Genomic DNA, 20,380 nt, shown 5'->3' with positions numbered 1-20,380 from the left:
GGAGTTGGAATAGTAAATTATACCATTCTAACTCCAGTGCTTTCCCTAAGGCAAGTCATTGTAACGACTTGTGTGGTAGCGGAATGCACTGTAAAGACACATTTGTGTGTTATGGAATTTCATTTTTTTTTTTTATCAAACCATTTTTATTGCAGGACCAAGTACAGCTTACAGCAACCAGGATGCATGTCAATAATGCAGGTTTCCCATCCTCCCCTTAATCATTAATCCGTGTAGTATACACAGCCGTACTGCCCACATCCCAGAGGCCGGGCGGCGTCATATAGAAACATGGCACATTAATACGAAACTGTCAGGAGCATACTTCCGGTGAAGAACCCCGCTGCCCACTTTTGATCGCTGTCCCTCTGCTCCCCTAACTACCTACAGAACTTACAACCTACTTTCAGCAAACCTTAAACTTGGAAACTCCCCCTCCACCCACCCCTCCCTAGTGCCCTCCCGATTGCGCCTGGTCAGGAACATATAGCATGTGTGGCGGGTAACAGGAAAAATGGAGTAATCCCTAATCGTGCGTGCTTGGCAGGGGGGCCAGTGGTACGACTTCGTCCGCTGCTTCCTCAGAGCTCTCAGTGTGTTATGGAATTTCATGGCAGTTAATTGAGTGGCAGTGTTTTGAATTATGTGGAGTTGAATGCGTGTTGTCTTCATAAGCCATCTGTGTGCGGGACTCAGTCTGCATCATTTGGCTATATTGTCCAGTGATCTAAGTGGGCCTTAGATTGCTTTGGAAGGGGCTTGCAAAAAAACGTGATTAATTTATTAACTGTGAACACCCCCGCTTGTGGGCCGAAAACAAACATGTGGAAATCTTTGCGCCCAAGGTTAGCAAGTTAACCCGAAGATATTAGACTGCGTCAGATGAGCAGCAGTTGCATTATAAAAGGAAAAAAAAATTGTAGGCACAAAAACCGCCGTAGACACACACAAGGTACACAGGCATATACAGAGATACAAGGTACACACACATACAGAATGCACACCAACTGAATGCACACATATTACATATGTTCCTCCATAAGAAGCACATAATGTTCCCCCACACATGCAAAACTAAAGGCTGCCCTCACGCTCAATATTTAAAAGTGAAAGCGGGAGCTGTGAGGAATATTTTAAATTTACAAATCACCAGGTGCCCAGTGCATGTGCCTTTTAAGCATGCTGCCTGTACACAGAGCACACTGTAGCAGCGGCAGCTTTCACAAGAGGAACATGCCAATCCCCCTAAAACAAAGCCCAAAACTAACTACCATCCTACCAAAAAAGAAGCCCAAATGACGATCGACTGCGAAGTAGTGCTCAGGAAACATGCAGTAAAGGGGCCAATAGCCGTGGAAGGTGACATGGCCGTCATAAGGCGGGACTAGCAGCCTCTAAACTAATCAGAAGTCAGCATTTAGAAAGGAAAAAGCCACAAGCCAATGAAAAAGTGGGCGGGGCTTCCCTCACCTGTAGTGTATACTGCATGCCTTGCAAATACTGCATTCTCATTGGTGTTCGGCAAGTTAGTCCCGCCTCCTCACGACCATGACGTCATTTTTATCCCTCCATGGCTATCAGCCCCTTTACTTTCAAAACACTTCTGTTCCCCTGACTCCCCCCGTTCCCTTCCGCAGTTCGTCACTTCTCTGCCCACCACAACCCCCCCATCCACTCCCGTTCCTGTCTTCTTGTACAACTGCAGTCTTATTTACAATGCAATAGGGCTTGTGGAAATACGAGCCCTATTGCATTTGTAAATGCTTGTCTTCTCCTCTCATTGGCTGACTGGATTGGCACTCTTTTTTGCCTGACCTGTCCAGTCCCTTGTTCACACTGCTGGTCTGTTACCCGGAAGCGGAAGCATGGCGGCTGTAATACAAATGCGCATCCAGCTTTACCGACGGAAGGCAGGAGCTCGCAGGAGCTCGCAGCGCTCTCCATTACCAGGACCTCAATGGCGGCTGCACTTGGGGCGCACTCTCTGCCACCTAGACTGTGCAGGGTCTGGGGCCCACAACCATACCGGGAGTTTGTGCTCAAGTTTCTGCAAACACACACCGGAGCAGGGCAGGGTCTGAGGTCCGAGAGGCACCCGGCCATCTTACATGCATGGGTGTCCTGAGAGGTGCACAAAATGGTAACTGCAGGCAGCACGGTTACAGTTCTGAAGCTAAATGCGAGCGGTAACCGCGGTTTCAGGAAAGCTGCACCCTCTGACACAGAGGGAGGAAGCGGGACAGGCTGCTCTCCCCGCTTGCGACCAGTGCCCATGCTGCTAAGGGAAGAAGTCGCAGTGTGAGTGAAAAAAACGGTAGACTAACCAGTGGATGCGGGAAGCAACAGAGGAATGCTGCCAACAGGGAGACATAAATACGGGCATCACCCACTGATCGAGAGGGGGGGGAGGCAGGCTGCTCCCGCCGCCACCTCCTCGGAGCCAGAGGAGCAGTCTCACCGCAAGGAGCAGGTGCAGGTGTGCAGCAGGCTACTAGAATGCAAAGCCGCTGCTCGCTGCCACATCAGTTAAGCGTACCGGCATGGCTCTCTGAGCAGAGCGGGCTTGGCGTGTTTAAGATATAGCAGGTGTGTGCACATCCCCGTGCTTGCTTTGCACCTTCTTCCACAGGGTCTAATTTTGAGCCCGACGACCCGATCTCAAAAAGTGTGTGGGCCATTGGCATCTAGTCTCCTTGGGACTCACAAACTTCTTCTCAACCATTTCCCTATATGATCCTGGATAACTTGGCACAGGAACATTCTTCTCATATGCGAGTTTGAGCTATTCACATTGTAAATAACAATGCCTTTTATTTTTTAATTTAAAACATAAATAAAAGGCATTGCCGTTTACAATTGCAATAGCTTAAACTCGTTTTGTAATATAGCCCAAACTCGAACTGAAGCAATTAGAGCACTTTACATGTGCACCAGTTACATTACACAAGGACACACTCGTTTTTGGTAGGTACGGGAGCTTAAGGAATTTGCCCAGAATCACAGCATGCTAAGCTCGAACCTAGTTCCCAAGGTCCAATCACGCAGCTCGCCTCTTAAGCCACATCCACTCTCAACTGGCCGTATTCCCTGCTTCTTCTTTTAAAGGAGCCTACGGGCGCTGGCAGAAGTAAAAAAAAAAATTTTTTTAAAACCCACCTCTGCTGTTCCAGCATCGGACCATAACATTTCCCCACCAAGCCTCCCTCTGAGTTGCCTTTGTAGCATTGTCAAATGAATAGCAAGAACAAACTATGCAGTTTCTTTTAGTGCGAGAAGAGTCAGGTTTATTGGGAGGGAAGAGGTCGTGTTACTGCTGTGCCCTCCTCATTTAATGACCCAGAGCCCATAGTCCGAAAGTGCAGCCAGGAAGTGATGCGTACATTGTGCCTCCAGAAGCACAAACCAGTTCCCTCTACAGTGACGTAACACGAAATTATGTGGCATGCGAGCGCAGACTGTGAAGAGAGGCCTCCAAATCTCCCATATTTAACAGATATCCCTTGACCTGAATAGCCCCCCCCTAAAGGCTTAGGGGCCCTTGAAGGATTGGGCCTCCTACGCTGCAGTGGCCTGCGTTACGCCCCTGCCCCTCTATGTCCACTCTAATGGCAACCTGGCCATATTTCAGCTGCCGTGTGGCAGTGCAAGCATCCCACACCAATTCCGGCCTGTAGGTGAATATCACGTGATATAGTAAGCTGTGGGATCATATTGGCTCGCTTATATGTAGCCACTTGATCTCCCCGTGCCTAACAAAACCAACAAAAACAAATGTGTCCTCGTAATGCACCTGGTGCTCGTGTAAAGCGCTCTAATACCCGTTAACTTCGGGTCAAGTTCGCGCTACATAAAACTCTGTAACATAATAAATAAACAAACATGTAACATACACACGTTGTATATGTGTTATTGTTCCTTTAGTTTGCAAGCCCCGGTGGAATGATATTTATTCCTATGATGGGTATCTGTGCCATCCATGCACCTGGTGGTTGTTAGTGTGAGCATTGCCGCTACTTGCAGGTCAAGGTTGAAAACATTCACGACAAGTATGTGACAGTCGTGGCTTACACATATGTTGATCCATGTGGTAGGCGGGAATGGCTGCAGGGTTTCCAGGAAATGCTGCAAGGGTAACTGTTTGCTCCACTGATTTCCGACTGTTTGCGTGTGGTGTCATGGTGATTCTTAATTGGTGTACACCAGGTGCCTTTGTGTTTGCTATCCCCTGGCAGGTGTATCCTAGAGGTGTATTATTTCGCTTCTCTTACCAATGTTGTTGTCTGTGTTCACAATAAGACCACATTTCATTGGCTCAGACGTGCTGTAATGTCACCTCGTTCTACAATAAAAGTCTGGTCTTCCAGAACTTGTTCTTGTTATTGCAAATTGAATTTGACTCAAAAGCATGTTCCAATGGACAGCACACAGACTGCAAGTTTGCCTACTTTCACTTTCTTTTACAGGTCTCTTCAGTGGAGAAATCAAACAGTAGTCTGCTTCACGATTTGATCAGCGCGTGCATTTCAAATGGCAGTGTGAGTATTCTCTTCGCATCGATAGGTCATGTGAAATGGAAAGAATGGTGGGAAGGGGTTAAAAAAATAACTAAATATAGCTGATATGTTACCAAAGCTTATACACAGCTTATACGCAGCACGCATACCACCTTATCCTGAATTCTTTTCTAAAATGCTCTTATCCAATAATCAAGCCACAGTAAAACATCGTGTGCACGTTTCGGAACACCAATATCTCTAATGCTTACAAATGCGAGACCGATTGCATGGAGGTGGGTGGAGGAGCGAGCGAAGAGAGAGGCACGAGAAAGAAAGCTAAACCAGCATGGTGCTCGTGAAAGGGCACCGTGCTGAAACTAGATCGTGATCCTGCTATATTTATTTGCAGACAGTACATGGACCGAAAAATTAACATAAAGCACTTCACAGCACTGCTCTTCTGTGGGAGGACTGTCTTACTTGTTTGCACCCGGAGGCTCTGGACGACCAAACCTTGTGCGCATGCTTTTAATATTAACAAACAGCAAACATGGGCGTGATTTGGAGGCAGCAAAGCTCACGGCCATGTTTGAATGTAATGTGAGTTGATACCAGAATGCCTCGGATGCTTTAACAATTGAAAAGTGAAGGAGTGCGTCGCGCTTAATAATTAAAAGTGAAGGCAGCTGTGACACTTATAAATCAAAGTGATGGTGGGATAAGTGAAGGCGGCCGTCGCGTTTAGATGTAGAAATGAAGGCGGGCTCAGACTTAGTATTTTAAACTAAAGGCTGCCCTCACACTCAATATTTAAAAGTGAAAGCGGGCACCGTGAGGAATATTTTAAATTTACAAATCACCAGGTGCCCAGTGCGTGTGCCTTTTAAGCATGCTGCCTGTATACAGAGCGCACTGTAGCAGCAGCAGCTTTCACAAGAGGAACAGGCCCAATCCCCTTTAAAACAAAGCCCAAAACTAACTACCATCCTACCAAAAAGAAGCCCAAATGACGATCGACTTCGAAGTAGTACGCAGGAAACATGCAGTAAAGGGGCCAATAGCCGTGGAAGGAGACATGGCCATCATAAGGCGGGACTAGCAGCCTCTAAACTAATCAGAAGTCAGCATTTAGAAAGGAAACAGCCACAAGCCAATGAAAAAGTGGGCTGGGGTGTGGGCGGGGCTTCCCTCACCTATAGTGTATACTGCATGCCTCGCAAAGCGAGCAGCGCATGTGCTGCACCGCGAAGTGAGACCTAAAAATAAACTCCCCCCCGTAGACAGGATACTCCAGATGAGCGGCAAAAAAGAACCGGGAGCGTCAATAAATAGTAGAATCTGTCAGTACCACTGAGTGCCACGTGCAGCTCGCTACTTAGAGGGTGTAACTTCCCTTTCTGACGTGCAAATGCAAGAGAAGCAACAGGAGACATGAGAGCCAAAACGTGTAATTGAACAGACAATGCAAGAAATCAGACAATTAAGTGGCATGTTTCCCCTGGCACGAGTCTGCCTAGTATAGCCACAGTGCTATGAATCAATTGCAAGTGTAATAATGCACGTGCCTCTTCCTGCAGTGCTGTGAGTTCATACGATTCGGTTGTGTTTATGCAGATTATAACAAAATCAACTTGAAACAATGTTGGCACATTAAACAACAATCTCTGTGAAGCCAGAGATTGTTGTTTAATGTGCCAAAATTAATGTTGTTATAATCTGCATAAACACAGCCGAATCGTATGAACTCACAGCAGTGCGGGAACTGGCACGTGCATTATTACACTTGCAATTGATTCATAGTTTGATACATGAGGCAGGCTTCCCCAATCCCCGCCCAGCACGCTAAATAACTGTCAATTCATCAGATTAATAAGTGTACAAGTAAAGAAAGGATCACGCGGCACGTTGTGAATTTCATTTATAGCCAAAGTACTGCCATTTTACGCCTTTATCCATGTTGTGAGCGCTGTGAATGTAATTAGTCCTGTAATTATAGGATGGCAGTGGTGGAGTTTTTGCATTTCTAAGCAGTCCATAAATATAAACAACCACCAGTGTGTTCTCCTGTGCCCACATCACGCAGGAGCGATGTGACATTACCTCTGCCCTCAGAGGTTTACAGAATATACCCCAAGAATCCCAGTGAGAGTAAACTAAGAAAGTAACGTAACTGGTGCTCATGTAAAGCGCTCTGATACCGTTAGGTCATGTTACCGCTAAATAAAACACTCTAAGTAGTAATACTCACCTAATACTAAACGCAATTGACAACCCACGCGCCTCTCTGTGTGGAGGTCACTATCACATATGCGGAGATCTCTGCACACAGAGCTGTACATTTAGTAGTAAATGTGGGCGGGGCCAGGGCTTTTCTTGGAGTCTTTGTACATTTTGCTTGGTGTCTGTGGCTCTCTGATTATCACTCAGGAGGGAGATTTAGCTCTAAAGCTGATGCATCTCTGGCTCTATCTCAATATATGTGCTTCAAGTATGGATTAGTCCCTATCTCTTATGAAATGTAAACTTTAATATGAGTTTAATTTCCCTAAACAACTCTCAATCAAAATATTTTCCAGAAACAAGTATGAACTACAACAACAAACACGTAGGATGTTTTTCGAGTAAGAAAATGTAATCCTAAAAGTGTACAATTAAAACATACACAAAAATGCATTTGCCATTAAAAGTACATTCTCAGCACAATATAACAAGCATTGGCCGCGCGGCCATAAAAGCGAAAGTCATCACGATTGCGATCACTCTGAAAGCGAAAGTGATCGCGATGACGCGCTAAAGCACGCTAGGGATGCGCGTGCAGCAGCGGGGGGAGGGGCGTGGTGCTGAAGGCTGGTGCAGGAAAGGCAGATGGCTGGGTGACTAGGGAGGGGGGAATGCGGGGAGGGAGGGGGGAATGCGGGGAGCATCTGTGCGCTTGCACGCCATTGTGCACTGAAGCTTGTAGCCAGCAGAAAAATATGGGTAGCACTTTCAAAACCCACCTACTAAATGTCTCGCCAGATCAGCGCATGCGCTGGGTCAGGCGAGACCTAAAAAAAACCAAATCACTCGGAACGGCAGTGCCAAAATTGTGTAGGTGTGGTACACCTACTCGCTCTGTAGGAACACCAGTGTAAGAGTGCTTGCAAGTATTTTATTGCAGTTTGGCACCAAATGACCACGTGTGCTTTAGTTCTGTGCTGAACTGTGACACAAAAATCAGCGTAATAATAAATAACTCATGACTTCGGGATCTATGGGTGTGTTGCGTATATTTGGAGCAGCACTATAATCATCTTTGCTGCTTTCAAATGTATAAATTTTTATTACATTGTGGGCGCATGGGTAGTTGCTCCCCATGTGCATCTATTTGAAACAAACATGTTTTAAATGCAAGCATCAGTCCAGAAAAGCAGGCCTGCCGCACCCTCATGCCTGCTGCGGGGAATGTGGTGATGTGCGCGAGTACTTGAAAACAGGTCGGCCTCCTCATTATTCTACATTGCCATGACATATGAGCATGGACTAGCGGAAGAAGGGAAGACGCCATATTGAAATGCAAGTCCAAAAACCTGCTGGCAGCTGCTGAGCTGTACTATGCTATTCACCGAACCTTCTGGCAGCGCAAGCTGCTATTGGGGGTTGGTGCCTCAGCAGAAAAAAAGCAAAATGATGCTGAAGATGAACATCGGATTTACTGCAAAATTTAAAGTGTAAAGAAATCCCACGTTTGACAGGAAAAGAGATGTGATTGATTTCCATATGTTGGATATCTCCGTAAACCTAGACTGGGAATTCTTTCATCAGCAACTACAAATGGGCAAATGTTAAAACGGAAGATTACATTAGTCAGTGGCAGAGACATCATTTGTTGTTAAGTGGTGCACAGTAGCATTTTAGTATCCTTGGCTTTCTATTAGCTTTGAGTGTATCCTCCCCACTCCCATGAAATGCATGAGGGGCTGTTTTACATCAGAACCACATTAGATTTAAATATGTATTTTATATCTCCATTGTACATAGCAAGCAATGTCTTTGACCTCAGTAGTCTATCTTAATGTTTGTGTCAGGACTGGAGTACGAGTCTAGGCCCAGTTATGGAAACCTGATTGCACATGCCAGGCTCAACACAGTCCTGAAGGCGGATCTATCCGGTGATGGGGACACTACTCTGGGACTCGTTTTGCCTGGATGATGGAAACCAACTAAACCTGGCTGCTTTCAATTGAAAACTGAAGGCCAGCCAAAACAAAGATCTGCTCCAATTCCCACCTCAGAAATACGAAGGCTACGCCTCTCCAAAAAGGGACAGAGCCCTTTTGAGCGCTTTTTTGAACCCCCTCCAAAGCCCTCCCCGTTCTAAGTTGATATCAGAAATCCCACGTATACTCATCGACCATCACCCTCGAAGGGAGCTGTTTATATCGGGGCCTGCTTGCTAATAGAATTCAGAACTACAAAGTGGCTGCCTGTCCCAAGCCTCTGGCTTACACAGCAATGAACAAAATAAATAAATAAATACTGTGGTCGAATCAGGTTCACCTGAATAAAATCTGTAATGTTTTTTACTGAACGAACTTTTATGGTGATACATTTTTAAATCACTTTTATCTAGATCATGACCTAATAATAAAGGATTGCCTAAAGTTCCCAATCTATCTAGTCCATGCTAAGGCATATTTACCAAAACAATAGCCATGCACAAAAGCGAACATGCATCTCAAAGATTTAAAATCATTTATGTTGGCAAGTAGAGACTCTGGCTTGAAAAAGTTTGGAGAGTTTCCAGCTTCAGCAAATTGATTTTATCCCTACAGAGACAAGCTTGAACCTGAGTGAGCCAGGAGTTTCAACGCCAGGGACTAATAAATCCTTGCAGCGTGACTGAATTCAAAGCTAAATGAAAGGCACTTCGATAATTTAACAAGGAAACCAGACAGTTGCCAGCATACATGTTTTCTTTAATTGCAAAACATGCTTGTTTCGAAGACTAAATCTTAATTCAAACAGAACTGCCCATTATATCTCATCCGTCTTTTTATAAAATGTCCGACCGTGTAATTCAACAATCCGATGGTGGTGCATAATGTTGAATGGAGCATTAGACTATGCTTAGCACTGTACTTCATCACATTTTGTGCTGTGATTCATAAGGTGCAACTCTCATCATTAGGTTATGGGTTCAGGCTTTAGGTCTCAGAAGATCAGTTCAACCTTAGTCCATGTAATGGGAGGCTGTGGCCTTCGTTCCCTGGTGGAGGACTGCCATCCATAAGTTGAGAACCCTATCTGTGTGGCATGTCCTGCATTGAAACCCTGGGCAAGATAATTCAGTGACAAACACCCTGGCCTAAATAGGGTGGTGTGAGCACCTATCCGCCCTGTGGTGGAATGACTGATGGATCAATGTTTTTCCTTGGTGGAGCCATCTGGTGCTCCTCCGGCAGGAACCTTGCAACTCCCCCATCATTTACTGTTTTGCCAGATGCCATGCGTCCGCATAAGTCAACATGACTGTCTCACTGTCAGGATCTCTTACATTAGGCTTTATTGGTTTAGGCCTCTCTCTGGGTTTGACACATTTCCTCATAAAGTACTTGATTACTAATGCATTTTATACAAAATCTTTCTCTGCAGAATTGTGACCAAGATAGGTTGCCTTTCATGATACCTTTTTGGAGGAATGTGTTGCCTATTGAATTTTAAGTTTGCTGTTCATTTTCAGAAACTATTAGGAACCCTACCATCAAGTCTAAGAACAAATTAAATCCCAAATTACCTAAAGATGACATATGTACACTGAGAGTTGAAAGTAGAACTTGATACACAGAAGTAACTTTCTGTTGAGGTTCACATAATTTGTTCTTTATACATTAATGCCTTCTATTACACAGATACTTATCTATTGTAATGTGTGACTCGTTATAATTAAGTGAAAATAAAATGACACGTTGGCAGGTTACAAAACATAATTTAAAAAAAAACATATGTATCAGTAGGTAACAAAGCTCTATAAAATTCAGTAGTACAAATTCAGGAATCACAAGTAAATAGGATGGACGGGTTGATTAACACTAGCAGATGAGGATTTGGGGTTAATCCAGGCAGACCAATGAATGTGTTCTAATGTATTCAAGTCTAACTTGAAGAGGAGATTCTGAACTAAAGAGGTCCTCTTGATTTACAGTGGGACAATACGTAAAGAGACCAGGGTCTTCCTTTTGAGGATGGGTTGGCATCACTAGGGAGAAGATCAGCTTGTATCTAGCGGCATTCATGGCTCTGCTAAAGTAAAGTTTTCTGCAAGCTACGTAGCTTGCTGGATCCTTATTTCTTTATCAGATTTATGCATCCCAACTTCCCTTAGAGCATGTGATGTGAAATATGGATGAGTGAATTTAGTCGGGATATTACAGTACTTGACACAGCCAGTCAGAATCCAGGATAGTATGCATCCTTTTAAAGGCTGATAGGCCATCATGGCCCTCAGAAAATGTGCCCAATCACACAAACTCCATTGTACAATGTGCCACATTTTAAAAATAAAATTAGTGCGAAATACTCAGGCTTGTTGAATTCTTAAATGAGTTACATCTGTTAGCCCTAATATGTCATTATGCATGGATTTTTAGCGTTCAGCAAAATTCAAATTTCACCTCCAAAGTTTCACAAAGTTTACAAACGTCGCCTTTTGCAAAGGTTGTAAAGTTCTGTAAACCTGTAAATCTTTGTTACAGAAGGAATCTCTTGTTAAAGTATTTTGATGAGATAATTCTTGCATCGTGTAATACTTCTGTTAACTTTTCTTTCAGGAAAATCTACATTTGTGCATTTTTTTTCTCCCAATTTCAGCTGCATAATTTTGGAAATATTGCAGAGCTTCCAGTGATACAGATTTACAACTTTGTTGAAACCTCTGATGAATCATACAGCAGGCCTGGGGGTGGCCGGATGCCTTTAGGATGGATGCACAATAGGTTCACTGCTTTTTTAATGCAATGCATAGCTTCAAATCCTGTCGGCTAGTGGCAAGGTTTTCAAGGAGTAAGGTACATGAGCGGAAATTTTAATGGCCCCAGAGCGAATTAGTTGCCACAGTGAAACCCATTTGCGTAACCTGCATCAAGTCAGCAGTACTGCAAACATTTCAAAACATAAACGGCTCTGCTCCTCATCACCACCAATTCCATTTTTAGGTCTCGCCTAGGCAGCGCGCATGCGATGTCTCTCCGAGACATCAAGTAATCTGTTTCAGGGGTGAAACTCCGCCTATTGCCGGGTAATTTCTCCTGCCGCTTGCATTTGGTTAACTGTGGCATTGCTGTTCTTAGCAGACCTATGGTTGGCTGTGGATGCGATAAGTCACGTCCGTTTTTTCAGGAAACAGCACCACCTAATTACCGTTTTCGTCCGCTTTCGTGTTTTAATAGTGTCCAAGGAGAACTTTTTTTAGGATTTTTGCAGCCCAGCATGCTTACTTGCATACATAATTAGCATGGAGCTCGTCACGAGCGGTGCGCTGTTAATTACACATAAACAGCCACCTTACACCCAATGGGAATTTACGCATTATTCATTTTAAATTTCTTCATCAAATATACTACACCCCCTCTAAGTTGTATAAAATGGGTCTCAGAGAGTCAGATCAGTGCAAAAGATGTGGGCAACTTCATGCTGATTTTCTCCACCTTGCCTGGCGTTGTAGATTGGTGCTGAAATGTTATATTGGGAAGAGGTGCTAGAACGTATCCATACTATGACGGGCACTGTAATTCCATGTACACCACTTGAATGCTTGCTAAACTATGTTCCTAAATTGAAAGGCACTCTGGGCAGGTTTGTGAGGGTTGCCCTCCTGCTTGCTAAACGCCGTATCCTGTTCACGTGGGATAGTACACTTGCTCTGAAAATGGAAGAGTGGATAAAAGATATGGTATATTGTAGAAAAAATGTGGAATTATATTCCGAAGAGCTGCCTGTAACCTCCAGACCAAAAGATATTTGGGGACCGCTCAGACAATTCCTGGCACTTTCAACCCATGATGATGATAAGTGACTTGATAACCTAACCATGTTGCTGTTTGAGATATTGTATGATTATATTCACTGTATTATAATTGAAAGGCTTATGCATTGCATGTATTGTAACCTCTGATCACTGATGGGTCATACAGTATTATCTTGTTTGTTTCACAAGCGCTATGCTTGTACTGCCGTTGAAGGCATCGTTTGTATATTGCACCATAAACCTAATAAAAAGAATAATAAAAAAATAATAATAATAATTATACATAATCAGCACGGCGCTCGTCATGATGCAATTTTATACACACTCCGTTGTATTTTTATAGTCATTTACTTATATTTGTTTTTGTATGCGTCTGCCGTTTAATATAATTAATGGCACATACTTCACAAACGCGCGGTTCGCGCATTTTTGGAAGTGCCTGCTTCTTTAAATCCTGGCTTGCATGCAGCAGTTGCTGTACTTTCACCCCGCCCTCTTCCCCAACTTTCCATGCTGGATTTGTCCAGTCCCTGGAAGCAGCAGCTCCTCGTCCTCCCTGCGGACATTGAACATGTGGGACTCCTGTGACCCACCGCACTCTTTACAGTAAGTATAGCTGAGTAGGGTAAGGGCTTGTTGTTACTGGGAGCCAATTTTATTGGCAATATCGGCCCCCAGTAATAAAAGCGCTGGAGCGGTGTTTCCCACCAGCTACTGACTCCCCAGTCCATCGTAATTGCCAGGGCTGTCTTGCCGTTCCCAGTCCAGCCCTGTTTGTAAGGCTGACAGTTGAAACAATAAATAATAAAAGATTAAATTGTATTATTATTAGTGCCTGGAGGCAGAAGTGTTAATTCTGTAACCCTGGGGGCAGTGACACTGGGTGGGGAGGGTTACTCTGGGATTTAATTTGATTCCGAGTTGAACCATGAGAAGCCCCTGATAAATGAGGAATTGCGATGGTGACACAATTCCGGATCAGATTTCCCTGGTAATTTAGAATTCTACCCCGCACTTTACCTAGGACGTTCCAGTACTTCCGGCGTCTGAAATTTCCGGGTTGAAGCATGATGGCTCCGTTTCATTTTAACTCCAAATGTGGTTGGAAACACATTTACTGTCTGGATCAGGAATTACCAGGCGCTCGTGCAGCTGTCTGTTCATTTCTGCACTTCCATATTCATCATTTAAATATTGGTTGAGTCAACCAGGTCTTGGATCGACTTAAAGCTTGCCATCAGATACACAAACACATCTGTGCCTCTGACACCTATTTAGGACTTGGTGAAGAGCATAGTACACCTTTGAAAATACGTGGCTTTTCTCTCTTCGTCGGTTGGTAATATTTTGAAATGTATAATACCGGTCTTCTCTGCCAGTGAAATTAAGCATTTCTAAAACAAATCTCCTTCTTGCAGCTCGCTGGGAGATGTTACAAAAGTGTCACTTAGGAGTCTGCGCTAATGGATTGTCGGGGAGCACTGCTTTTAATGTGAAACAGAGAGCCCACGTCGGATCCGCGAGGTGCCCCTCCCCCTTGCTTTATGCTTCATTATAAATCTATAAAGTGTCTGCCGGAGTCCAGGGCTCTGGCTGAGAGAAGCCGTGACTGACATTGATGAAACAGTTCACGCCAATAACCATTAATTTTTTACCCAGCTTCGAATCGTCAACGTGTCTCAGATAATGTCAAAATTGTGTTTCTGCTGGAAAATGATTTTCGTTATGGGCGCTCATGAGGAGCGGATTGCTTTACTTTATTTAATAGAGCGGTGCCTATTGCCTAAAAGTGAAAGTGATCTAACAGAACAACGACTAGAGCGGCTGTGTATCGACTGCACTCTCTTCAAATAAATCTGCAAGGATTAAACACCATATCATATGCTTACAACACAAACGCGTGCACAGAACACATGCATGAGCCATAGACAGCCTGGAAAAGCATAACCCCCATAAAGGTCTAGCATTGCCCCCTTTATGCTCTGAAAAAGCTGTCTGTTGTCAAGTTAGTCAGTCACCTGCAATGAATAGATGAATGAATGAATGAATGAACCCACCCAACGTTTTCTTGGACGCCCGCCCGTGCTGCTGAAATCCGTCTTCGTTAAATACAGTGTATGTCTGGATTTGAGTCCACGTCATGCCTCCTTCCTCCAGCCCTTTATGCTTCCTGTCTCTTTGTCTCACTCTTGCAGGGCCCGATTCACAGAACTAACTTAAGACAAAATCCTAAACTTACTACCATTTTGGTATTCACAGAAAGCACTTACTCATTTCGGTATTCACAGAAGTTAGGAGTCCTAACTTTAGGACTCATAAATGCCTTCTGTGAATACCAAAAGTCTCAAAGTTAGGATTTTTCTCAGTTTAGGAGTAGTACAGTTAGGACTCCTAACTTTAGAACTCCTAAACTGAGAAAAATCCTATCTTTAAGACTTTTGTTATTCACAGAAGGCATTTAGGAGTCCTAAAGTTAGGACTCCTAACTTCTGTGAATACCGAAATGAGTAAGTGCCTTCTATGAATACCAAAATGGTAGTAAGTTTAGGATTTTGTCTTAAGTTAGTTCTGTGAATCGGGCCCCTAGGTTCTTTTTCTTCTCTGCTTTCACCATTTGTCAAAGTTGGCCTGTCTTTTCCTTCCTCCCTTTTTAACTTTTTTTGATCTTTCTATCTTTGTCTCCCTGTTGGTCTGGTCAAAGTTTAATGAAGAAAAATAAGGCCCAGTCCCCAAACAAGCATTTGCAATGCAATAGGTCGTGCAGTTACGCGAGTTTGAGCTATTGGCATTGTAAATGGCTATGCCTTTTATTTTTGTTTTGTTTTTTAAAACATACATAAAAGACATTGTCATTTACAATGGCAATGGCTTAAACTCGCGTAAATGCGAGACCTATTGCATTGCAAATGCTTGTTCTGAATAGCTCTTCGCTAACTAGGTTCTAATCATCCCACATTCATCCGGCCATTTCGCCTACAAATGTATTTTGGAGATTATAATGTAAATGTAGTGCATTTATATAGCGCTCCGCACACCCCCAAAAGGGTCTCTCAGGCGCTGTGCACATACCGCTGTGGAACCCTTCCTGGCCTTTCCCAGTGAAGTGCCCACTCCTGGGCACCCCCAAGGTGAAGCCAGGCATCCTAGCGCTTTTGGGGCCATTGTGGAGATTAAACAAGCTATTGCCCAGAGTTGCAGGATGGGACCCATGATTAGAATAGGCACCGAGGCAAGAATTATCGGGTCCGGGGAAATTGAGCCCAAGACCCGCCGAGGCGGGAATTGAACCCTGGTCCAGGCCAGATCTCTGCAGCAGGGTCTGCCGCTCTAACCATTGAGCCACACTTCTATTTCAGGCAGCCAAAGTGGTTGTTGTCATTTATTTCTTGCTGCTGACAATTAACCCGAGTCCAGTGTGGGCATTGAAACCTGCAGCACGGTGCTCACGCTGTCCCTTCATTTTCTCCAGCTCCTAGAAGCCTTTCTATATATACTTGTCCGTGGGCAGTCTGTTATCTTTCTGTACTCTCCCTCCTCACAGATTCCTTGTCTTTGTTTTTATGGCGCCCCTTGCCGCTCTCTCCCCTGTTTCTTGGCCCTTTTGTTATTCTCTTGGTCTGCCGCGGTCCAGTCCCAGACAGGCTGTCTGTCTACTGTCTGTTAACATAAGATGCTTATTTTTTTCCTCTTTGGAGTGGCCCCAGACCGAAACACGCATCAAAGCGCTAATGAATTAAGCATAAAAAAACAAAGGCCTGGTGTTGAGGAGCCCAGAGAGTCCTCACAATACCGTGCCAGACTCACATATTCACCATAGCAAAGCCTCGCACACCCACACCTGAAAAGAAGCTGTAATTAGCTGTCGGCAGGTAAGCATGCCCTGAAAGTTCATGGAGGGACCGGCTTACCGCAATTAGATTTCATTGTAGGCGTTACGCAGATTCGGTTTCTTTTGTAGATATACAATAGTAAATGCGTGCAGTCGAAAGGGAATTTATTAGAGGAAGTGCCGTTACAACACCCTCCCTCGTTGCCATGGTACCTGGGTAGCAGTCTATTTACTCGTGTTACTTGCCTTCTACTCCCACAAGCTAACGGCCACAGAATAAGGCAGAGACACAACATTTTGGGGTTGAAAGTTCAGGCCCTTGCCTTTTTTACAATCCCATAGGTTTGCTTTGCCACGCCCATGAAAGACACTTTCCGGGTCCGTAGCTCAAGCCTCGGCCTCCTTCCTGTCTTGCTATGTACAGTGGTTGTACCTTCCACCCCCTCAAATCCCAGTGGTCCATAGTTTCCGATCAGTCACTGAATAGCCTGACTCCGTGCCATCACTAACATCCTAACTAGGTATTGGTTCAATCCACATCTAGTAACCTCCATCCCTTCACCTTTTCTATGTTGTGGTTTGCCAAGGGGACCCCACTGGCCTTTGACTATCACAATTGTGTTGTAATGTCGACCTTTATATGTGTTACTCTATTGCTCCTATCTTCTCGGACTTCCTTCAGTGCTCTGATGCCCTCGGTGGAATGGTGCTTGGTATACAAAACCTCAAAAATAAAACATAACTTGCCCCTTGAGTCACTGGGGCAGTCGCGCAGTGTGGTTGCAGTACAGCGAGGCACAACCTAATCATGATGATTAAATTAGGGGGCTGCCGGCATCCTCCTGAAGAGCAATGGTTTCCAATTCTGTCGTTTCTGACGCAAAGGGAATTGGGAAGGCTTTACATGTGGACAAATCTAACCACGGCAACTTTTCACTTTAATCTATTAACATTTTGAAAATGAGTACCCCTTGGGTGATAGGATGTCTGCGGACTCTTTCCCTGACAATGTCTCCATCATTGGCCCAGATGTTGTAGAACACTGGGCAGAAGAGGGTGGCGATACCCAGCTTTAAATCTGTTCCATGACGTTTATGACACAGTTATATGTCAATAGTGCAATCAAGGGTTTCATTAAAAAAACCTATGAAATAGATAAGATTTTTTTTTATGGAAAGCTTTGTGGGCGATAACGAAGATTTTAAACTTGATTCATGAGTTTTGCTGCACTCTGTTGTAAGTAACCACAATGACTCCAATAAATCTTCGTACTTCTTCACAAAGTGCAAAGATCCCCAAAACCGCCTGCCTATGCAGGTTTCATTTCAAATGTGCCCACCTCTAATCCTGATCTTGCCACCAATATCCAATAGAATGGATTTAGCTTCAAATTTAATGAATTCATCTTAAAACTATTTGGTTTGCATCAAGCTCGGTGCCAAATATAAGTATGTGAGCACATCCCACTAATGAAACTGCCAACAGTCAATTAAGGCTTTGCTGAAAACATTCTATATTTCCAGCGAAAATTCGCTAACATTTTTGAATGGCTTCCTGTGCTATAGGTCTCATATAATTACCTTTTTTAATTTGTGGCCTATTTGTCTTCTGCAAGAGTTTCAAACAATAATGCCTAAATCCTTTAATCAGAAAAGAAAATCTCTGTCAGAAGAGGAATGAAGATTAGCGGATAGCAACCAGGGCATTACCTCCCTGTTGGTCTTCCTGGATGCAGTCCTCACGCATGATACAATACCCAAGCAAACTATGTTCAGACACAAATGCAGGAACAAAACTCACCAGCGAATCACAAAGGATGCCGAACCAAACCAAAGGTTTAATACCACAAACAAAAACGAATGCAGCTCCAGATACAAAAGGAGCAGAATCAGCCTTGGACATAGTCAGGACATGATCCCAAACGAAGGAGGAAAAAAAGCCCACCCAACTGCAAACGATCGTGGGAAAGAAAAGTGTGATGGGAACTCCAAGTAGCTGCAGCACACAGGTGCCGTTCGTGTTTGGAGTCTTTGTGTGTAATTTTATCAGAACTGCTTTTAAGGACCTGGCGAGTGCTGCCACAAGGAGGGAGCTGCAAAGATCAGGCAAAGGTGACGGGTTGCTGATGCAGAGCAACTGATACGGGACTGCGAGGACCAGCAGCCCCGTAATTCTTCACAGCTGAGCCCTCTTCCCGTACTCCCGCCCTCCCGCCCTGACGCCATAAAACTCCTCACGGCCCCCGCTTCGCGGGTGCCGTTCGTGTTTGGAGTCTTTGTGTGTAATTTTATCAGAACTGCTTTTAAGGACCTGGCGAGTGCTGCCACAAGGAGGGAGCTGCAAAGATCAGGCAAAGGTGACGGGTTGCTGATGCAGAGCAACTGATACGGGACTGCGAGGACCAGCAGCCCCGTAATTCTTCACAGCTGAGCCCTCTTCCCGTACTCCCGCCCTCCCGCCCTGACGCCATAAAACTCCTCACGGCCCCCGCTTCGCGGGAGCCGTTCGTGTTTGGAGTCTTTGTGTGTAATTTTATCAGAACTGCTTTTAAGGACCTGGCGAGTGCTGCCACAAGGAGGGAGCTGCAAAGATCAGGCAAAGGTGACGGGTTGCTGATGCAGAGCAACTGATACGGAACTGCGAGGACCAGCAGCCCCGTAATTCTTCACAGCTGAGCCCTCTTCCCGTACTCCCGCCCTCCCGCCCTGACGCCATAAAACTCCTCACGGCCCCCGCTTCGCGGGAGCCGTTCGTGTTTGGAGTCTTTGTGTGTAATTTTATCAGAACTGCTTTTAAGGACCTGGCGAGTGCTGCCACAAGGAGGGAGCTGCAAAGATCAGGCAAAGGTGACGGGTTGCTGATGCAGAGCAACTGATACGGGACTGCGAGGACCAGCAGCCCCGTAATTCTTCACAGCTGAGCCCTCTTCCCGTACTCCCGCCCTCCCGCCCTGACGCCATAAAACTCCTCACGGCCCACGCATCGCGGGACGCGCGCGGGCGCGCGCCGGGCGAAGCCCGGGCCAAGGGCGGGCCCGTCTGAGCCCGTCCGAGATCGACCGAGAACGGAACGGGACCTTCCTCTAACAAGCATTGCCTAAGGAGATTCGGAAAGGGTAAGCACTAGCACCCTGTGTGTAACGCTGTGGGATTTTTTGTCAAGTGGCTGTTAGTATTATCGGAAGATGGAAAAGTCTGCTAAAAGGGATGGTTTTACTACACAGTCGGCTGGGGGAGCATTAATGGGAACATTGGACAACTTTTTGGTTCGGGTGCAATCAGTTCTTGCTAAGGATATCGAACTAACTGAAAAAAGATTATCCCTAGATATCCTGTGCGACAAGAGGTCCTCCCTAGGAAGTATGGCTAACTTAAGCTCACCACCTTGTCGACAGCCCGTTAGGTCGGATTCTATGACCTGTATATCTCCTTTGGAGGAAGAGCAAAATGATGATCTCTTGTTGTGTCCCACCCCCCCGGTCGAAATAGTGGAGGATAACGCCGATGTTGCGAACTATGAAAATTTGGGTCCAACCCCTAAATCTTTATCAAGTATTAAGACCCGCTCAACTAGTAATAAAACAGCGGTATCTGATCATCAACAACCAGCCCCTATGCTGAAAAAATCTCGAAAGGGAAATCAAAAAACTGCTGCGGGGAAGAAGCCTAATACTGATCATGTTCCTCCCCCCGCCACAAGGAGGGATTTACCCCCATGCCCGAAACCACTACCGAATAAAACGCGGATAATTGCATCACCATCTAAGGGGTCCATGTGCGGGGTGGACTTAGACTCAACGCTTTTTTGGAAAAGACTAGAAAGAACCATAAAGAATTTGTGTGACCCGATTTATGAAAGGCTTGGTTCGATTGAAAGCAGACTTACATGCATGGAGCTTTCACTCGTATCGGCACAACCTCGAGGTGGCAGGGTCGGCTTGGGATTGACAAATGAACGACCTAGCGCAGTAGGTCATAGCACTGGGGCCAATCCTACTGACAATAATATAGTTGCAAAGAGTAACCCCACTAACCTTCATGAATCCCAACC

At 45.0% G+C, this 20,380-nt stretch overlaps 1 protein-coding gene and 1 long non-coding RNA gene across 5 annotated transcripts in view; one reads left to right on the top strand and one right to left on the bottom strand.

The window, feature by feature from the left end:
* PDLIM4 (PDZ and LIM domain 4) overlaps nt 1-20,380 on the bottom strand; it is a 598,403-nt gene that overhangs the window by 21,402 nt on the left and 556,621 nt on the right. The window lies entirely within an intron of this gene.
* The window catches only part of LOC146811004 (uncharacterized), a 49,860-nt gene continuing 31,229 nt past the window's right edge, over nt 1,750-20,380 (top strand). For 2 of the 3 annotated variants that reach the window (XR_014966667.1, XR_014966666.1), the window contains exons 1-2: nt 1,750-2,586; nt 4,464-4,535. This is a non-coding gene — a long non-coding RNA (uncharacterized LOC146811004). Of the gene's footprint in view, nt 2,587-4,463; nt 4,536-11,305; nt 12,723-20,380 lie in introns of those variants that run through there. The other variant, XR_014966665.1, reaches the window with a different exon arrangement.

Source organism: Triturus cristatus, chromosome 7 (genome assembly GCF_964204655.1).
Source record: "Triturus cristatus chromosome 7, aTriCri1.1, whole genome shotgun sequence".
Classification (NCBI taxonomy): Eukaryota; Metazoa; Chordata; class Amphibia; order Caudata; family Salamandridae; genus Triturus; species Triturus cristatus.
Note: the sequence above shows the minus strand (reverse complement) of the source record. Positions and strands in the feature narration are given on the sequence as shown.